The sequence below is a fragment of the Prenolepis imparis genome, unplaced genomic scaffold, assembly GCF_030444845.1.
Source record: "Prenolepis imparis isolate NDT839.2.m4 unplaced genomic scaffold, iyPreImpa1.0 SCAF_107, whole genome shotgun sequence".
Taxonomy (NCBI): Eukaryota; Metazoa; Arthropoda; class Insecta; order Hymenoptera; family Formicidae; genus Prenolepis; species Prenolepis imparis.
Genome location: NW_028141265.1, coordinates 59,641 through 78,950, shown reverse-complemented (window position 1 = coordinate 78,950; position 19,310 = coordinate 59,641). Strand labels below are relative to the sequence as shown.

Sequence of the window (19,310 nt, the reverse complement as noted above, 5' to 3'; positions counted from 1 at the left end):
CAACACAGTTGAGCATGGGCTAGCGGCAGCTGATTGTGAGTGCGGCCGAGCGTTTACGGAAACGGCCGAGACAACGAAATAGCAAGCGAGCCTGCGAGCAGCGAGCAAGAAAGTCAGTCAGTGAAGTCAGTCGCTCCGTGCGCGTCGTATTGTATAGATGGGAAGTTCGCATCCCGTGCGTAGAACGTCTAGTCGCCTAGTCTCAGCTGTCGATCGGTCTTGCCTCGTGGTAGCCAGTGAGTAATATTTTATTGTTTCTTATGTATGCATAAACTCTAGAAAATTACTTTTTTTATAAAAAAGGCGTTAGTTAAACGAAATTGTTAATCGTTTCATCGTTATTTCTCTCGATTCGCCAAGCCTTTCTTCGTTCTCTCGAAAAGGTCAAAATCTAACAACAAACCGTTCCGAGATATTTCGACTTATCGTATTTACAAAATGATTTTTCGGCTTCGTGTTTTCGGTTGACATCGTTTATCAAATCTTCGATAGGCTATTCTAAATTCCCGAAATTTTAATAATGTATTGTCAACGGATTCTTATACTGAGAAACGTATATAACTATAAGAAAAGATAAACAATTGTTTAATTGATTTTCAAATGTTCTGGTATTGAACCTGCTATTCAACGGATTTAATTGAACTCACCGTCTCCTTAGTTTGATGATAATGAGGTATTATGACTGCCTTCGCATGTTTGGCACAAACTTAATTTGCATTTTACGACGAAATAATCGTTGCAGAAAGATAATTAATGCACAATTTTAATGGTTTGACCGTTTGGATTTTATTTTCAACAGATAAATTTAAAAGTTGATTACAGAAATAAATCAAATGTTGTCCTTGATATAAGTAACATTGACATTCCTGAACCGTTGTTGACAATATTTTGCATTGAAATCTCGATTCGAACGACTGTATGTGATTATCATCGTTCTTCTCATTGTTATTAAACCTTGATTTGCTTTTTTTGGAAATATCGCTTAGAGATGCTCGTTCTAGAACTTGACATCGGCATTGCAAAAACTCAATTATAGTATCTGTCGTTGAATTTTCTAACATTTCAGTATGCTCTTCTTTGTGTCTTTTTGTTATGCTATTCAAATTCTTTTTCATTAAATTGCGGTAATTAAAAAAAACATTGAACATGTCGCTTGCAAATAACTCTTATTTCATTCTCGTAATATTTTCTTAACAATTCCCATACACCTACATAATTTTGATTGAAAATCTCAATTGACTATTTTATCACTAAGAGATTATTCCGAATAAGTCTTGGCAGTGTACCAAGCAAAATTCGTGCCCCGTGCACAAATATTTAATCTCAACGAAAAATTAATTTCGTTGGAATCGACGCATCAACATCCGCGTACGGCTCTTATAGCCAATTGATTTCTAAATATTTATATTGACTATTTTATATTTAAAATGTAATTCCGAAATTCAGTCTTGGCATCGTACCAAGCAAAATTCGGTTTTTCCGGCTAATTTATTATCTAATATATATTAATGATATATTGCAGATTTTGCACTGTAAGGCCAAAGGGGGCACGATATTGGTGCGCAGATTCGAGATACGTAGTCGATTTTGCATCCCTTGGAAGTGATCTTTATTTTGACAGCGTGTGCATGCTTATAACAAGGCGATTAAAACTGGACAGGTGCACGAAGAAGGATGCTATCTGATGCTACATAATGTAAACAGAGCAAATGTGACACCACCAATGTAAGTAGATTTCGTAAGATTCTATGTTTCAATCGTTCTTGTATCGGTATCACTTCTTTTACATGAGGTTTTTTTCGATATCTATTTGGAAATTAATAAAAATAGTAAAGTTATGCCAATAATATATCATTATAATGCTTATTAATTAGGGGAAAATATGCTAAATCGTACCGTTCGTTAAATCGTATCTTTACTGTATTTTGTAATCAGAGTAAAAATATTTTAATGTGTTAACGCTGTTGTATTGCAGCTAGCCTCCCTCGAATGCCGCAATGTTTGTTTTCTTCTCAAGCGATCCGTTACTGAGTTTATAAATTTATTTTGCGTGATTTTCATGTAATATTCGGCACCCCGTGCTTAAGCTATCACATTGAGAAAGATAAGCAATTAAACTTATTATTAAATCATTTTTTCATCTTATTTAATCCTATAATGGAAATGTTGAAAAATCGGCAAAAAGTTTCAAGATTATTTTTTTATTCACAAATTTTTATTCACAAGGCAAGTTCGGTAAAACATACCACTAACTTTTTCCTATATCGTACTGCTATGATTTACTAAATTAATTTTTTTATTTAGGCATTAGTTTTTTTACTCTATATTTAGATAGACAATTGAAGAAAATGTTATCAAATTTTACAATTATATTGAGGTAATACTTATTTATATTTTTGTATGATACAAAAAATATTTTTGTTAAATTTTTTAAGAGAATTTATAATTATAAATATGACATTTTCTTATAGATATGTTTTGTTGCAGACTGAGAACTTTCGTAGAAAATAAAACTTCATTTTTGTTAGAATATTTTAATTTTATTGTTAGAAGTATGATTTAAAAATTCATGGGTACAATTCAGCAAATCGGCGTATTGTAAATCGTATTAGATATTTTTTTTTAATTTTTATTTTACGATATGAAACAATGATAAATTTGTGTTAATGTTTCGCGTATATCGTTGACAAAAAACCATAGTTTCAAATAAATAAAAAAATTTTGTCACTTTTTTGATAGTTTTATTGCAATTTTAATATTTACCTTTGGGAGTACGATTTAGCATACTTTGTCCTATATACACTCGACCATACAAACAAGAAAAACGGTACGTTTAAAAAAAGTAGTAAAAAAACTGTGAAAGTTCAAGAATTAAATACTCAGCTAATAATTATGATATCAAGGTGTTAAAAAACGAAAATAAAGCTGGTCCTGAAGCGATGCAAATCGTGCCGGGCATCTCGCGTAAACAAGTCCGAGTAGGATATTCACGGGGTTTTCGCCGTTTCGGCACTATTTCCTCGGGAATCGGAGGGTATCCATGAGGATTTCCCCGCATAAAAGAAAGAAAAGATAAAAAAAAGCACATTCTAAAGAGAAAAGTTTGAATTTCAATTTTTTTTATCCCATTGAGCTACCTACATCAATTGATTCACACTGTACAATTCAGGAAAGTGGACTTTTTATCAGTTTTGCAGGTTCTCACTCTGTCATTCGCCATTGTAAAACTAATCATTCCACGTAATGGCACTACAATTTTCTCAAACTACAGACTTCAAGCTTTATTTTTGTTTTTTAAACACCTCGATATTATAATTATTAGTTAAGTTATAAATTTTTAAACTTTTACAATTTTTTACTACTTTTCAAGTGTACAACTTTTTTGGCTGTGTAGTTTATATTATATAATAACATTATTAAAATATAATATATTAATATATTAAAATAATCCTTTTCTAAAAAAGGCATGTAAAGTCGATACTCGCATCCCAGCAAACCACAACATGTAACATAGACATGTATGTAATATTACACGACTGTCATGAATGTTACATGTAATATTACTTATACAGGTAAATGTTACGTTCTGGTACGGCTCTATGTCAGCAACTTTGAGATGTATCATTTATATGTTAAATATATTTCAAATGATATGTTACTGTAACATAACATAGACATATGTATTACATATGTTTTCATATTATGTAATGTAATATAAACGTATATATATTAGATATTTTCCTGTAATGCAATATAAAATAAATGTATATATTACATATTTCTATATGTCATGTAATATAACATAAATGTATATGTTATGTTTATGCAAAATATATATATAAAAATAAACATTTTCTATGTACTTATATTTTAATTTAAAATGTTATAAATATTTATTGTAGATAAAAGGATATCTTTATCTATAACAAATATTTATAAACATATTGAATTAAAATATAATAAGTAGATAGAAAAATAGTATTTATTTTTATCTGCGAAACAGTTAATTTTTAAAATAATTAAGTCATGTTTTTTCAATTTTAAATTCAAATACATATACATATAATATATATATATATAGCTATATATATTTTACATTCATATATCACGCACATATTTCAATAAACAATGTAATATTCATAATTATAAGAAAATATATTTCTTTATTTTTGTGATTATAGTTTCTAATATAATTTGTAGTAATTTTATATTTTAATATATTAAATATTTATATATTTTAATAATGTGTTAAATATAATATATATATACATATATATATATATATATATATATATATATATACATATACATATACGGAGTGTCTCTAAACTGGCGATAAAGATTTTAATTATAAATTTTTTGTAATATTTTGAAGACAAAATTTCTAACACGAAAATGTCGGGATATAGCATTTTTCAAATAGGAAAAGTTTAAAGATTATGAATTCTACAATAATTTCACTATTGCCAGTTACGATTCCATGAATCGGATGCTTTTGATAATAGTATTATTGTAAAAATATTCAAGATTTCATTAAAAATGTATTTCTGTTTCTCCGTAATGAATCATAAGAACAGTTAAAAACGTTTTTATTCCATAGTTTAATATATCGATATTGATATGTGTCATATTTAGCTGTCTCCACGATGAAATTATAATCAATAAAAACAAAGTTATTTGACATGGAAGCACTTTTACCACTGATCAGTTTGCTATCTCTGAGCACACAAAAGTCTAGCTCGTCATTCGTAATCTTTAAACTTTTATTATTTGAAAAATACTATAGCCCCGATATTTTCGTATTAGAATTTTTGTCTTGAAATATTACAAAGAATTTGTTATTAAAATCTTTATCGCCAGTTTAGGGACATCCTGTTTATATGTGTGTATATACTGTAAATAATAAAATATACTTATTTTACAAAATTGTAGGAGAGTTTAAGAAGAAAAACCGTTGGTATCTAAAATTGAACCTACCTTTAGAAAAGGACAAATCGACATTAACAACGTTAATCTGTAAAATGCGAACTAGATGATGCAAATTCAGAAAGAATTTGGAGTATACCTATCCATTACAGACATAAAATCCTTCAGATATGAAAACGGTAATGACAGTATAGTGGTGATAATAGTGCTGTTACGAGATCATCGAAAATTGGAGGTACACAGCTGCCAACGGTGAGTACCTTCATGCAAATATATCTAACGTCGAATATATAAAGTTGCATGTAAAAGGACGTTGAAGTAATAGTTTGGATCTTAAACGAGATTTGTTTGATACTGAGATTTGTTTGATAGCTTGAACGGATTGATTTTGCATTCGCAAACGACAATGTCCCAAGTATTGTACATTGCGTTGTAATGAGAAACGATTGATAAATATTTATGTATTTTTTTAATTTTTAAAAGTAAATATTTCTCATCAAGTTAGGAAAATAAAATATTAAATTTAACCCTTTCGCTACGGCTGAGCTAGACACAGTCTCTGCCACTTTATATACAGCCCTGCCACGGAACGCGCGTTATTGATAATCGAATGCGCGACTGATGTATGTTGCTTTGCACTAAATAATTTATTTATATTTATATTTATATTGAAATTTATTTAGTATATTACAAGTAATAATTAATTATGTTAGCGTGATTGTTTCTTTATACTATGCAATTCATCAAAATTGTGTAATATAAAATAATAGCTAATAAAATATAACATTTTTATTTATTTATATGCAATAAACTAGAAAGAATTACAATAATATAACATTAATACTCTTATAAAACTCTTACACACACACACACACACACACACACACACATTTATACACTACCGTCAGAAAGTTTAAGACCAAAAAAATTTGTTAATTTTATTTATTATTTCTTTCTAAAAAATAAAGCAAGCTATTTTTACTTTTATGGTGTTGTAACATGATCTTCTAGCTATTAATAAAAAAAAAGAAACAATCAGCGGAATATCATATTTTAACGTGTAAAAATAAATTATTCTTTCGAGGTTCTTTATTTATTACTTTGGTCTTAAACTTTCTGACGGTAGTGTATATATATATTATATATATATATATATATATAATCTTTTATATATATATAAGAATTAATTATTTACATTAATAAAAATAAACAGATAATGCAATCCAAATACTAAAATACTTATCATATTTATTTAATATTATTGTTTATTATTATAATTTTCAAGTGAATACACAGTAATATAGTGTTAATATTACAATTTTTATTACTTTTACATTATATTACCTTAGAATAATGAACTTGATTTATATAATATATATCTTATCTTTATATTTTAATTATATGCATACATATAACTCATAAACTAAAAATAAGAAACGAAAAACACATTGAAAACATGACAAATACACTTTTTAATTATTTGCGAATAATTTTATTAATTGGCAAGTCAGAAGTTTCATCTTTTTTAGGAAAATATCTTTTTATAATAGGTTTTGCACCTTGTAATAATTGTGCTAATGATAAAATTTGGTCTCCTATTAATTTAATATCAGATACTTTTTCAAGATATATAAAAGACATCATCTATAAAATAAATACATAATTCATAAAAATCAATAAAAAATGATACAATAATATTTTATTACGAAATTTAAAGATTTTAAATATAATTTACTTGAATTTTTCACATATCCTTTTATTTCCATATTTTTTCCTTTCTCGAAACTATCATTAGCTTCGTAATCAGCAATTTGAATTTCTAATTTGTAATGACCATCTGTAATTGATCCAGTACCAATAGTTTTAAAACTATTTGAGAAAGTATTAAATCTTGTTTTAACATATCCTCGTATAACTGAAAAATATTTTATTTAAAAGTATTTATTTTAAGAAAATGTAATAGAAGAAAACATACATAAATATAAGAACATACTATATATGTATATAACAATATTAAATCATATATGATATATTTAGAATTACTTACGAACACATGAATTCAAGTAATCCGGAATATTTCTATCAATTTAGGTTGAACTGCGTGAATTATCTTTTTAAGGTCAAAAGAACCCAAATTATTAATAATAGTATTTGAAGGAATAATAAGTATAATTATTATTATTATTGCATATATTAAATTAAATAAGAATAAAAAGTATATTTAAGTATATTCAAAGTAAACAATAATATATAAATATTAATAGTTGTGTTAAAGATAAATAAGATCTTTCTTAAAAAATTTATTAATTACTCGATTTGGTTTTATGTGAAACTGAATCCGCTCGATTTCAGCATTTTATACCTCTATTTGAATTCGATGACGACTATTATTATTTAAAATAAATTTTAGCAATCGATAATGTTGTGGTTTGCCAACAATTTTCGGACCATCAATCTCATCAATGAAATCAATAACCTCTCTAAAAAAGATTTTAAAATCATCTTTTTACTTTTCAGAAAATTAAGAAATTTAAATATATATATACATATATTTACAGGATATCTCACCTTTGTACAACATTTTATTAGCGTATGCTAGAAGTAAAATAGAATAAAAAATTCTAATACAAAAATGTTGAGGCTACAATAGTTTTTGAATTATAAACCATCAAAATTTGTCAATGATATAGCATAGAACTCGCGCGTCCGTAACTAAACATACACGCCTATCGATCTGTCATCTGTTATTGATTTTTTCAAGGTAGTGTGATATTGATTTTTCTGCACAGCTTATTTTATTTTAAAAATAATAAAACCAATAATAGATGACAAATCGGTACGCGTATACATGTGTAATTCAGTGCGTGTATATCATTGGCAAATTTTGATCGCTTATAACTCAAAAACTGTTGCAGTCTCAACATTTTTGTATTAGAATTTTTTATTCTATTTTTTACCTCTAGAACACACTAATAAAATATTGTACGGAGGTTGTGAGACACCTCCTATATGTACGCACACACACACTTATATACATTATATAAATAATGGATTAGAATTTATTAATTACTGAGATACAATATTTATTTTTTAAAAAGTAAAATGTGCAGATAAATAAATATAAATGCGTGTGTATTTTTTATTATATGAATTAAAATAAATAGAAAAGTTTACACAGTGGAATCCTCAAGTTTAATTGATTCTAACATCTCATCTATCGCAAAAGTAATCATCTCTATTTCATTATTTTTATTTGAAATAATAACATCTTGTTTATTATTCAACGTTCTATAAATTAACATGCAAGATATAAATATCAAACATTAAAATAGGTTGCATAAAATGATGTACAATATATAATTATAAAAATAAAATAAATAAAATATTATAAAAATAAATTAATATTAATAAATTAATAAATAAATTGATAAATAATCAATAATATTAAATAAATATTAATATTAATATTAATATTAATAAATAATTAATATTAATAAATTATTTAATTTTTATTTTAAAAATTAATAAATAAACAATAAATATGGACAGATAAACAACAATTGCCAAAAGTATCTTCTTTTAATGATCATTATTTTTCCTAAACCTTTTAAATTAATTTTTTTACTAAATTATGTGTCAAATATTTAATTATATGTTGATTTAAACATATATATACATATATGTATATGAATTGACAAAAAAAGAAAAGAAATATATCCTTTAGTATCAACTTTCCGTTCCTTTGATTTATCTAAAATAATTATACATATACATAGTATGTATTAATTAGCACTCATCACTTGAAAAATAAGTAACCGCTCATAAAAACATACAAACAGATAAATGCACAATATTATAAATCAAGAGACACAGTAGTGTTTCGCACCAAGTCAGGCGTAGCGACGAGACGGACCGTGTATCTTTACGCAAGTCATTTATTTGAGAGCACCTTAGATTATTGGTCCTCAGTAACGGCTGAACCGATTGAGTTCTTGTTAAGTTTAATCAAAAACTTGGGATTAAATTATATAATAAAATGATCTTTATTATTACTCTATAAATATCATGAACGGAGATATCATCATGTAAAATATTGATGTTAGAATTTTTCATTAAAAAACGTCGGAAAAATTTACGACTAAACCGTTTGACAAGAGATGACATCAGTGACACTCGCGTATCGATTTTATGAATCGCGACCGTAATTCAATAACCTTTTTATTGTGTGAAAATGATGACAGATGCTTGATAGATGACAATGTGCTGTAGATTTTAAAATTACGTCTACATGAGTTGTTTATGTATTGTAAACAATTATTAACAATAAATATAAATACTGCACTTGGCGCCCTTTTTTACATTTTTTTTAAAAAAAGGTAAATTTTTAAGAATTATATTTGTTCACACATGTATAATAATATTCATATAATTGTATATATACAGGATATCCCATTTTTTAATTAGAACAGGCTAATATCTCGAAATGATAAGGTTTTTAAAAAAATGTTTTAGACAAAAGTTATAGGGTTTCAAGGGGTATAGATAAGATGGTGTTATTAGTTTGACTTTGCATAGTCGTTTGAAGGTCATATAAAGATCACCTTCAATTTTTTTAAATGAAACTTCCTATTTTTTATTACATATACTTGTAGCTTATCTCGTGAGCTTTCCAAAACATTATAATAAAAAAATTTTTTTTTTACTATTTTTCGAGTTACAGGAGCTTCAAAGTTACAGTATTTTGACAAAGAATACAACATATCTTATGAAACATTCAGTTTTCAGTAATCTTATCTTAATACTTTTATATAGAATAATAAGATAAATCCATTGGTGTACAGAAAACACATTACTTTTAAGAAAAAATATAAGACTGCATATTGCGAGTTTTATACTTTTTCTTAAAAGCAACTATGTTTTCTTTACACCAATGAATTCGTGTTATTATTCTATGCATAAAAATATTAAGATAAGATTACCTAAAACTAAATAATTTATAAGATATTTTGTATTCTTCGTCAAAATATTATAACTTTCAAGCTCCTGTGTAATTCGAAAAATAGTAAAAAAAAATACTTTATTATAGTGTTTTGGAATGCTCTCAAGATAAGCTATACAATGAAAAGTAGGTTGTATGTTTTATTTAAAAAATTGAAGATGATTTTTACGTAATCTTCAAACGATTATGCAAGGTCACACCAATAACACCATCTTATATCGTTCTCAAATCCCTACAATTTTTATCTAAAACATTTTTTTTCTAAAACTCTATTATTTCGAGATATTAGCTTGTTAAAATGAAACATCCTGTATATTGTACATTTATATTATAATATTATCTTTGGGTGTAGTTCTGAAAACTGACTACCTCCGATTTAGATAAAATTTTGTGAAAAGCTTCCTTTTAGCTTAAAATGGATGCCTTTGTAAAGGGAATTTTGGCGACTCCTACAAAAAAGTCATTTTTTAACAAAAAATTTTTAACAAAAATTAATAAAAAATATGGATAAACTTCCGAATACGACCCACGCCCGATTGCCATAAATTTTTGTAGAAACTGTAAATGATGTCAAATGATTGTCCTTAAGCGGATTTTCACCGATACAAACATTTAATGCTAAAAATATTAAAATAACTTTCTATATAAATTATTGTCGGTAATTATATAGAATAGGGCCTTTTCACATGGGTACACACACACACACGGGGGGGTGCAAGGGGGCCTTCGGCCCCCCTCCCGCACCCTCCCCGCCGGTAGCCAGGGTGGACCTCGCTTCACGTTGTAAAGTACATCGGGTGTCCCATTTTAAAGGACCCACTCAAATATCTCAGAAACACTGCGTTAAATAAAAAAATGTTTCCTACAAAAGTTGTAGGGTTTCGAGGGGGACATAACATAGTAATATTCATATGATTTGGGCGGCGTCTCCAAGGTCAAGTAAAGGTAAGAATAAATTTTTTAAATGGAAACCCATATTTTTTATTATAACATCTTTTTCTACTAATTAATTTGAACAACTTTTATCTGAAGCATTTTTTTATTTTCTTCAAAATTCACCTTCTCACCTTCAAATTCTCACCTTCACTTGACCTTGGAGATGCCGCCCAAGTTCAAATGAATATTACTATGTTATGTCCCCCTCGAAACCCTACAACTTTTGTAGGAAACATTTTTCGATTTAACGCAGTGTTTCTGACAATGAGATATTTGAGTGGGTCCTTTAAAATGGGACACCTGGGATGCCTAAACACAGTGAATTCCAATAGACAATCAAGAAAGATATATTCAAATAACATAACACATTTAATACCAAATATATATAAAGCGTCCTAAGATATACAATATACATATATAAAGAATCCTAAGAAATACAAAAATAGAATATCAGAACGAAAACATCAACAAGAAACAATTTATATTATTCTTTTTTTAACCAGAATATACATCTTTAATGTCTTCAATTAATTTTTTTAATGGATCTAATTTATGTTTTTTTACATCTCGCCTCCACAGAAACTCACACAAATGATCAGCCATATTGTCTTTCGTAATTTGTAAATCGTAAATAGACAATAATTTATACAGAACATTATTTTAATATTTTTAGCATTAAATGTTTGTATCGGTGAAAATCCACTTAAGGACATTCATTTGACATCATTTACAATGTTTCTACAAAAATTCATAGCAATCGGGCGTGGTATTCGGAAGTCCACCCAAAAATATAATAAGGTAAATAGGAGAGAGAGATTGTCTTGACCTTGACAAAATATGTTAAGGTTACTGTTCTGAATATACTCCGAAAAGTTTTAAGTTTTGTTTATGGTTTATTAAATTGTTATTAACAATTAAATCATCCTTCCACGCGAAGCGAGGTTCCACCCAGACCTATGTGTCTAGTTTTTTGGTAGTGGGGCCCCCCGCAGGGGGGCGGAACCCACTGTGTCCACGCATACACTTTTCCACGCGAAGCGAGGTTTCACATGGGTTTGCAAATTTCCACGCGAAGCGAGGTTCAACGCAAACCTATGTGTCTAGTTTTTTGGTAGTGGAGCCCCCCGCAGGGGGGCGGAATCCACTGTGTCCATGCATACACTTTTGCACGTGAAGCGAGGTTCCACATGGGTTTGCAACTTTCCAAGCAAAACAAGGTCCACCCTCATCACTCTCTGCTTTCAGCGCGAAATGAGGTCTATATTTGCGAAATTCGACATGGGTTTGCAACTTTTCACGCAAAGCGAGGTTCATCCCCATCGCCCCCTGCTTTCAGCGCGAAACGTGGTTTACAAGATAAAGCAAAGTTCTGATTCATCCCTGGGACATAGGTTTGAGTTAGATTATATTTTTTGTTAAAAAATGACTTTTTTTATAGGAGTCGCTAAAATTCCCTTTACAGGCATCCATTTTAAGCTAACAGGAAGCTTTTCACAAAATTTTATCGAAATCGGAGGCAGTCGGTTTTCGGAACTTTATTCTTATCTTTAGTATTATTAAATTTAAGAATTAGTATATTTTATATTAATATATTAATAATATATTAATTATTTTATATAAATATAATATATTAATATATTTATTCAACATATTTACCTTGAATTTGCTTTGAATTATTTTTTGACAATATTATACGACTTATAAGTAATACCAGATGTTTGTCCAATAAGAATACTTATGTAGTCCAACTTGTGCACAAGATGTGATCAATTACTGCAAATATTAAAATCAATTTTTTAAATACACGTTTAATATATTTATTACTTAATTTTATAAATTTAATTATATATATATATGTATCGTCACGTCAGCTGACCAACAAAACTCGTCGTAGATTCAAGACAGTCAATCAAAAACATCAAAAATTAATTGTGATAAGAACGTACTCTTCTCGCTCATATGCGTTACACACGTTAACTTAGAAATCGTTCTTTTACAATATATTTTTATTGGAACTGTATACGTTCACATCACCAAAATGAGTCAACATTAGATGCACAAATATTCATATGTGTTATTTTGTTGTTATGGAAACTTTATTGCTATGAGACTTCTGTAAAAAAAGAATGACGAATTTCTTATTAATTACTATACAGACGAACTTCATGCACTACACACGCACTTTTCACATCAATAGAAGATTTCTATTTATTCTTTTTTATCTTTCCTTATCTTGTAGTAAAACTAAGAAACATATATATGTATATACATATATCATATCCGTTTATTAAAAAATTTGTTGGTTTTACATGTAAAATAAAGAATAGTAAAAAATAAAAAAAAATAAAAAGGTAAATAATAAAAAAACTAAAATGTTCCAATAATGTAGAAAACGTGTGTGTGTGTGTATATATACAGGGTGTTCAAAAAAGACCGGAACCCCTGAATAACTCAGAATAATCGAATTCTAAGAAGAAAACACCCCAGGCAAAAGTTGTAGGGTTAAAGAAAAGGGACTTGATGGTGACCTAGAACTTGACCTTGAGATCAAGTTTAGAGGTCATTCGAAGGTCAACTGGAATTTTTTAAATAGAAACCCCCATTTTTTACCCCGGATTCGGAAAGAGCGGGAATTTTTACGTTCAGAAAGGTACTTAAGTCATGGGTTAAGATGACCTTTAAGGGTCAAATTGTATAGAACAGAAGAATCTATCAATAACTAACTTTAATCATGTTCTAGGGGGAAAACACCCCAAACACAAAGTTGACAAAAGTTGTAGGGTTAAAAAAAGGGACTTGATGTTTATCTTGAACTTGACCTTGAGATCAAGTTTAGAGGTCATTTGAAGGTCAACTCGAATTTTTAAAATGGGAACTCCTATTTTTCGTTCAAGCGCGAGCGTACACCCACTGCTCGTAGGTGATGTGCTCGGTCCTAAAACGGACTGTATCTTGAAAACTAAACGCTTGCCCATCTTGATCCTGGACTCGTTTTAAAGGGGAAAATTTCTACTTTTTTTAAAGATTTTTAGAAGGAAATCGAAGATGTCTAAATTTGAGAAAAAATTGATTTCTATTTTGTTTTTTTGAAAATCTTAAATAAATTTTTACTTCCTCAAAAAACTGATTTTACAAAATTAAAGTATGTAAAAAAAACTTTTCAAAACCACATCTTATTTTATAAATCGTAGTCTACTGAAATTTATCAGCGTTTGAAGTTGGACGCGACGGCCCAAATGATAAAAATTCAAATCCCTGTTAATAAAGAGCCCGTTGGGCGTGGGCCAAAAGATTTGAGCAACAATTTTACTTTTGATAAAACTACAATTTCTGCAAATTTTGCGCCACAAAATTATTGCAGCAACATTTTGTAACATTTCTGCAATGTTGCAATTTTGCAAAGAAATATTTTTGCAATATTTTTGTATTGTTCGATAATCTCTTTTTGTTATATGTACGAACTCTGCTGAATGATAAGTAGATAATATGTATTGTAATGATAAGTCGATAACAGACATGTATTCTTCTCGCTTATCTTGCCATTTGATTGCAAGTAACTTGTTTGTAGAGCGGAAATATATTTCACTCTTTCTTAATTTTTCTTCCAATTTTGGCATATATTTCCGTCGTTGTTTTACTATACCTCAAGCATTTGTATTATTTTTATGAAGCAAATTAAACAATGTCGGACTAGTATACCAATTATCAACAAATAACATATGCCCTTTGCATAAATATGACTCTAATAATGTAAGTACAATTTTGCCTGATATTCCAAGTGCTTTTTTATTTGGTACATTAAAATTACATTAGAATTACATTAGAATTATAGCCTGTATAAATAATAAAAGCTTGAATATGTCCACTTTTACAATCGTACAAAACGAAAGATTTTATGCCGAATCTGTTTAGACGGAATATATACTGCTTAAAACTTAATCTTCCTTTAAATAACAATAAACTTTCATCTATACATAAATTACGAAATGGAAACAAATAATTTTTAAAAGATACGCGGAGTTTATTAACAACTTCATGTATTTTTATCAATCGATCAGAACTAACTGTTGTAATGTCATTAAAGTGTAACATTTTTAATAAAAAAAAACATATATCTGTCTCGAAACATAATCTGATTAAAAATATCTGTACGCAATCTATCTTTTGACTAGAATTCTGTATAATGTAATTTTTTTATTCGCGACATCAGTAATTTAATGAAAAAAAAAAACAGAAAATTTTATTTACTGTAGTTTCTTTTTCATAACTATTTGAGAAAAAACGTATGTTATTATTCATTGCATAGTGACAGTAAATATTTGCTTTTACTGCAATAAATGCGACTAATTCTTCAGAAAAAAAATAATTGAAAATAATCTAACGCAGTGGAAAACCAATAAAGATAAGATTTTATGCCAGAACCATTCATATCAAATTTGAATATTCTTAATTGCAATTTGTATGTGATCTATTCATTTCCTCACATTCTGTTTCTTCTAAATATCTAAATTATCGACTTCGTTTTCCGATTCCGATGAATTCAATATTCGCCTTCGTACTTTATGTAAATTTTTTCTATTATTTAATGCAAGATGCGAACATTCTCTATCAACATCTCCCACTATTTTTGATTTTGTATCGCTTAATAATTTTTCTTTTATTACACTTAGTATAACCATATTAGAACGAACAAGTCTACAAAATTAAAAGAAATAAAATAATTAAAAATAATACTACTAATACAACTACAAACTCAAAAGCAATAATATATACCTGATAATGATATGTCGACAAACAAATAATTATTTTCTTCAAAGATTTTATCAATATACTATACAGTATTAAGAACTATATTATTACTATATTATTATACAATATAGTATTAAGAAATGGAAGTATATCTTAATTGTGAACTCTTGGCGATCATACTTAATACTGTCGTTGAATATTTTTTTTTTTTTTTGTTGATAAAACAAATGCAGACAAATAAAACATGAAAATATTTCTATGATGACAAAATATAATTTTAAAAAAATTATAAGCGATACAAATCAGAAATGGAAAAAGATATTGATAGAGAACTTTTTCATCTTGCATATTAAGTAATATAATAATAACAATAATACTTATAATAACAATAATACTAAACAATAATAATAATAATAATAATAACAGCAAAAATTTACGTAAAGTTTCCAATAATAAGATATTTAGCGACATTATATATAATAAAAAGAAGCCACTTTAGTGACGTTTTGTCCCAAACAATCGTTTAGAGAGAAGTCATTGTAGTGACGTCTTGACCCAAAACATTGTTTAGAGGAAAGCCACTAGTGGCGCGTCGTATTCAAAGGTTTAATATCTTATTCCATATACACTTACATTCAAATAATCTTGACAACATTATAAGTTTGATTTTGTTAGCTTATATTCATGTCGTAGAGTTGAAATCATTTTTATCGTGTTTTGTCTTAAGGGACATCCACGAAAATTTTTTCATGTATATTTTTATGATTTTTTTTGCAGAATGGAATAAGACAAGAACAACATCCTTTCAATTGCTTTAAACTACCATTTTTTTGCGTTCATATTATTTATGAACAGATACACAAAATTTTAAAAATTGTAAGCTGTATTTTATCATATAAAATCGGTTTCAACTTTGCGTCGTGATAATATCTTCGGTTAACTTTGGACATTTCCGGAACATTATCGAACATTTTGAATATTCATTTATAAAACACTTCAATTAATAATAAACTCAAGTTCTTTTTAAGAGTAACCAATAAATTACAATAAAATTTATATACAAACTATAAAATTATGTTTATAAAAAAAGTTTTTTACTTACTCTAGGCGCAAAGATTATTGATAGAACTTGCGGGAAGTAAAATTAAATTATTTGCGCGGCTATAGAAAATCACAGTGCAATAAAATTAGTTAAAAAACTTCATCGCAGAATCAAATATATTAGCAAATTATACTGAATGATGTTCATGATTTCTGTACGATTTTGGTAATTTTTATGTATATACTGTCAGTACTCGATAAATATTATTTATCAGAATATCAAGTTATTTTATGTTAATATTGATAAAATTTTGGTGTACAGAGATAATATATATTATAGTTAATAATTTTAGCATGTCTCTGAAGAATTCTCAAGTGAGAAGAAAATAATTCTAAAATATCATTCAAATTCTTATCAGAAAATAAGATAAAAGGAGAAATAATATTATGCTATTAAACAATTAGGATAATTGTATTGTTATAATATTAATTTGTTATATATTTTATATCCTCTTAAATTGACTACGATAATGACAAAGAACATTTGTATATAAGCAATGGGAAAGATTTATTAATATATAGAAAAAAGAAAAATGTGCTTTAAATATAAAATTATTATAAAATTTTTTAGAAGTAAATAGAAATTAGTACGGTTTTGTTTCAAATGTATAAATTAAATAAAATCTGTCTAATAAAATCTCTCTTGAGAATACTATTGATTTTTCGATAATGTTCTATTTTAATATGTGTCGAATGTAATTGGAAGAATTAATATACGTAAAAATGAAATATAGTGTTTTGTTTGAATTAAATAAATGTAGTTTTTCAAATTTTGAAAGTTTACCTTAAAAAAATAATTCTATTAATACAGTGTTCCAATTAAAACATATTTTAGAGATATTATTTGAGATAATTATTTAGGATATTATTGCTCCTTATATTATAAAATATAAAAGATAAATAATTAAATATATCATCTGTGTGTATTTCAATATTTTGTACAAAAATATTTTTTTAAAAATATTTTAAGTTTAATTTATTTTTCATTGCATGTCTTTTTTATGGTCTCCATAAATCTTTTTAAATTATAACTCTTATCTGTACAATAATTACAGTAATTGTAAGTAAGTTTCTGAAAAGAAGAGAAAATAAATTATCAAAAATTTATTTTAAACTATTAGGAAAAAATATATATTATGTTTGTTTATTATTTTTTGGATGCTTTTTATATTATTTTTCTTTAAAGTACAATTTTTATTCAAATTATTTTTTGTACCAACTTATATTCTTCAAATCCTTCAGCTTTTTTGTCATTAATTGTTAATTTTTCTACTTTGAGAACAAGCTCTATACAAAAATTCATCGATTAACATAAAAATTAAATTGTTGATTCACCAAAGCTATTTGTGAGTTAAATTTAATATTAGTAATTAAGCAGATTTGTTGGACAGAAAGTTATATATGATATTTATTCGACAGAAAGTTATATATGAAAGCAATTGTGTCAGTATGCTCATGGAACAAACTCTTTTATTATCAAATTTAATCATAGCAGCAAATTATTTTGTGTAGTAAATTAATAGTATAGAAAAATAATTTGAGTTCGAAAAATATAATTTAATAATTTTAATAAAAATAAAGCAATTATTATGATTGCTATATTGGAGATATAATAGATTTTTTTTATTCACTCTTTTTACCCCAAAATTGCTTTTTATGGTAATTAATTTAATTTTTAATTTTTAATGATAACTGTTAATTGTTATTAATAAATATGTTGTAAAGAAATTTGCTTTAAATTAATAACATTTATAATTTCAAATTTATTAATTTGATTTATTAATCAGGAAAGTTATTTTTTCAGTAAATAAACATAAACGATTCTTTAATTGATTACAATTTATTGTACATGCATATATGGGCATTCCGATATAAACTGCCAGTAGTGAAAATTTATAGTTTACGTTACGTATATTATAGATAGATTTTTCATACTGACAATGAGTACTGACAATGAGTGTAATTCCTGTAATGTTTTAACATGCGAAAAAATCCGTGGACAAGCAAAGCGTTTTGCGCGTAGCAAATGTCAACAAATCATGTTCGTATGTAATTATATTACATATAAAATTCGCCTTAAAATTCCCTAATATCACACACTTTACGATCTATTTATCGCATGTTTAAAAGTTCTTTCATCGGCATGTGATATTCGTTAATTCTCCCTCTTTTCCTTAAAATGCATTTTAATTTTTTGAAAAGAATCTATCATAATGGTTTTTATAAGCAAAATTGATTTTATGGGAAATATTATTTTAAATTACAATTTCAAATTGCAAATATTATTTCAAATTACAAATATTATTATAAAATTATAAAATGCTTTAGAAATTGAATATTTTCTATGTCTTGGCTAGTTGTTGGTTAATTTTAGTTTTGATTTTTACATTTTTTGGGGGTACATTATTTTTTACGGGAAATTCTTTTTAAAAATTATTTTAAGTATAAAATAGATACATATACATACATATAATATAAATGGTATAAATGGTATAAAAGGTATAAATGGTATAAATGATATAAAAGGTATAAAAAGGCAAATCCTTAATTTTTAACATTTGATATAATATTGTCGTAATTTTGCTTTCTTTTCATATAA

General features: G+C 26.9%; 1 long non-coding RNA gene across 12 annotated transcripts in view; it reads left to right on the top strand.

Annotated features, from left to right (window-relative positions):
- The first annotated feature begins 65 nt into the window (after nt 1–65).
- Nucleotides 66–19,310, top strand: part of LOC145947620 (uncharacterized) — a 68,482-nt gene continuing 49,237 nt past the window's right edge. For 4 of the 12 annotated variants that reach the window (XR_014427205.1, XR_014427207.1, XR_014427206.1 and 1 more), the window contains exons 1-3: nt 74–236; nt 1,523–1,725; nt 4,933–5,178. This is a non-coding gene — a long non-coding RNA (uncharacterized LOC145947620). Of the gene's footprint in view, nt 237–1,522; nt 1,726–4,932; nt 5,179–19,310 lie in introns of all 12 variants that reach the window. The other 8 variants (XR_014427211.1, XR_014427212.1, XR_014427210.1 and 5 more) reach the window with 6 other exon arrangements.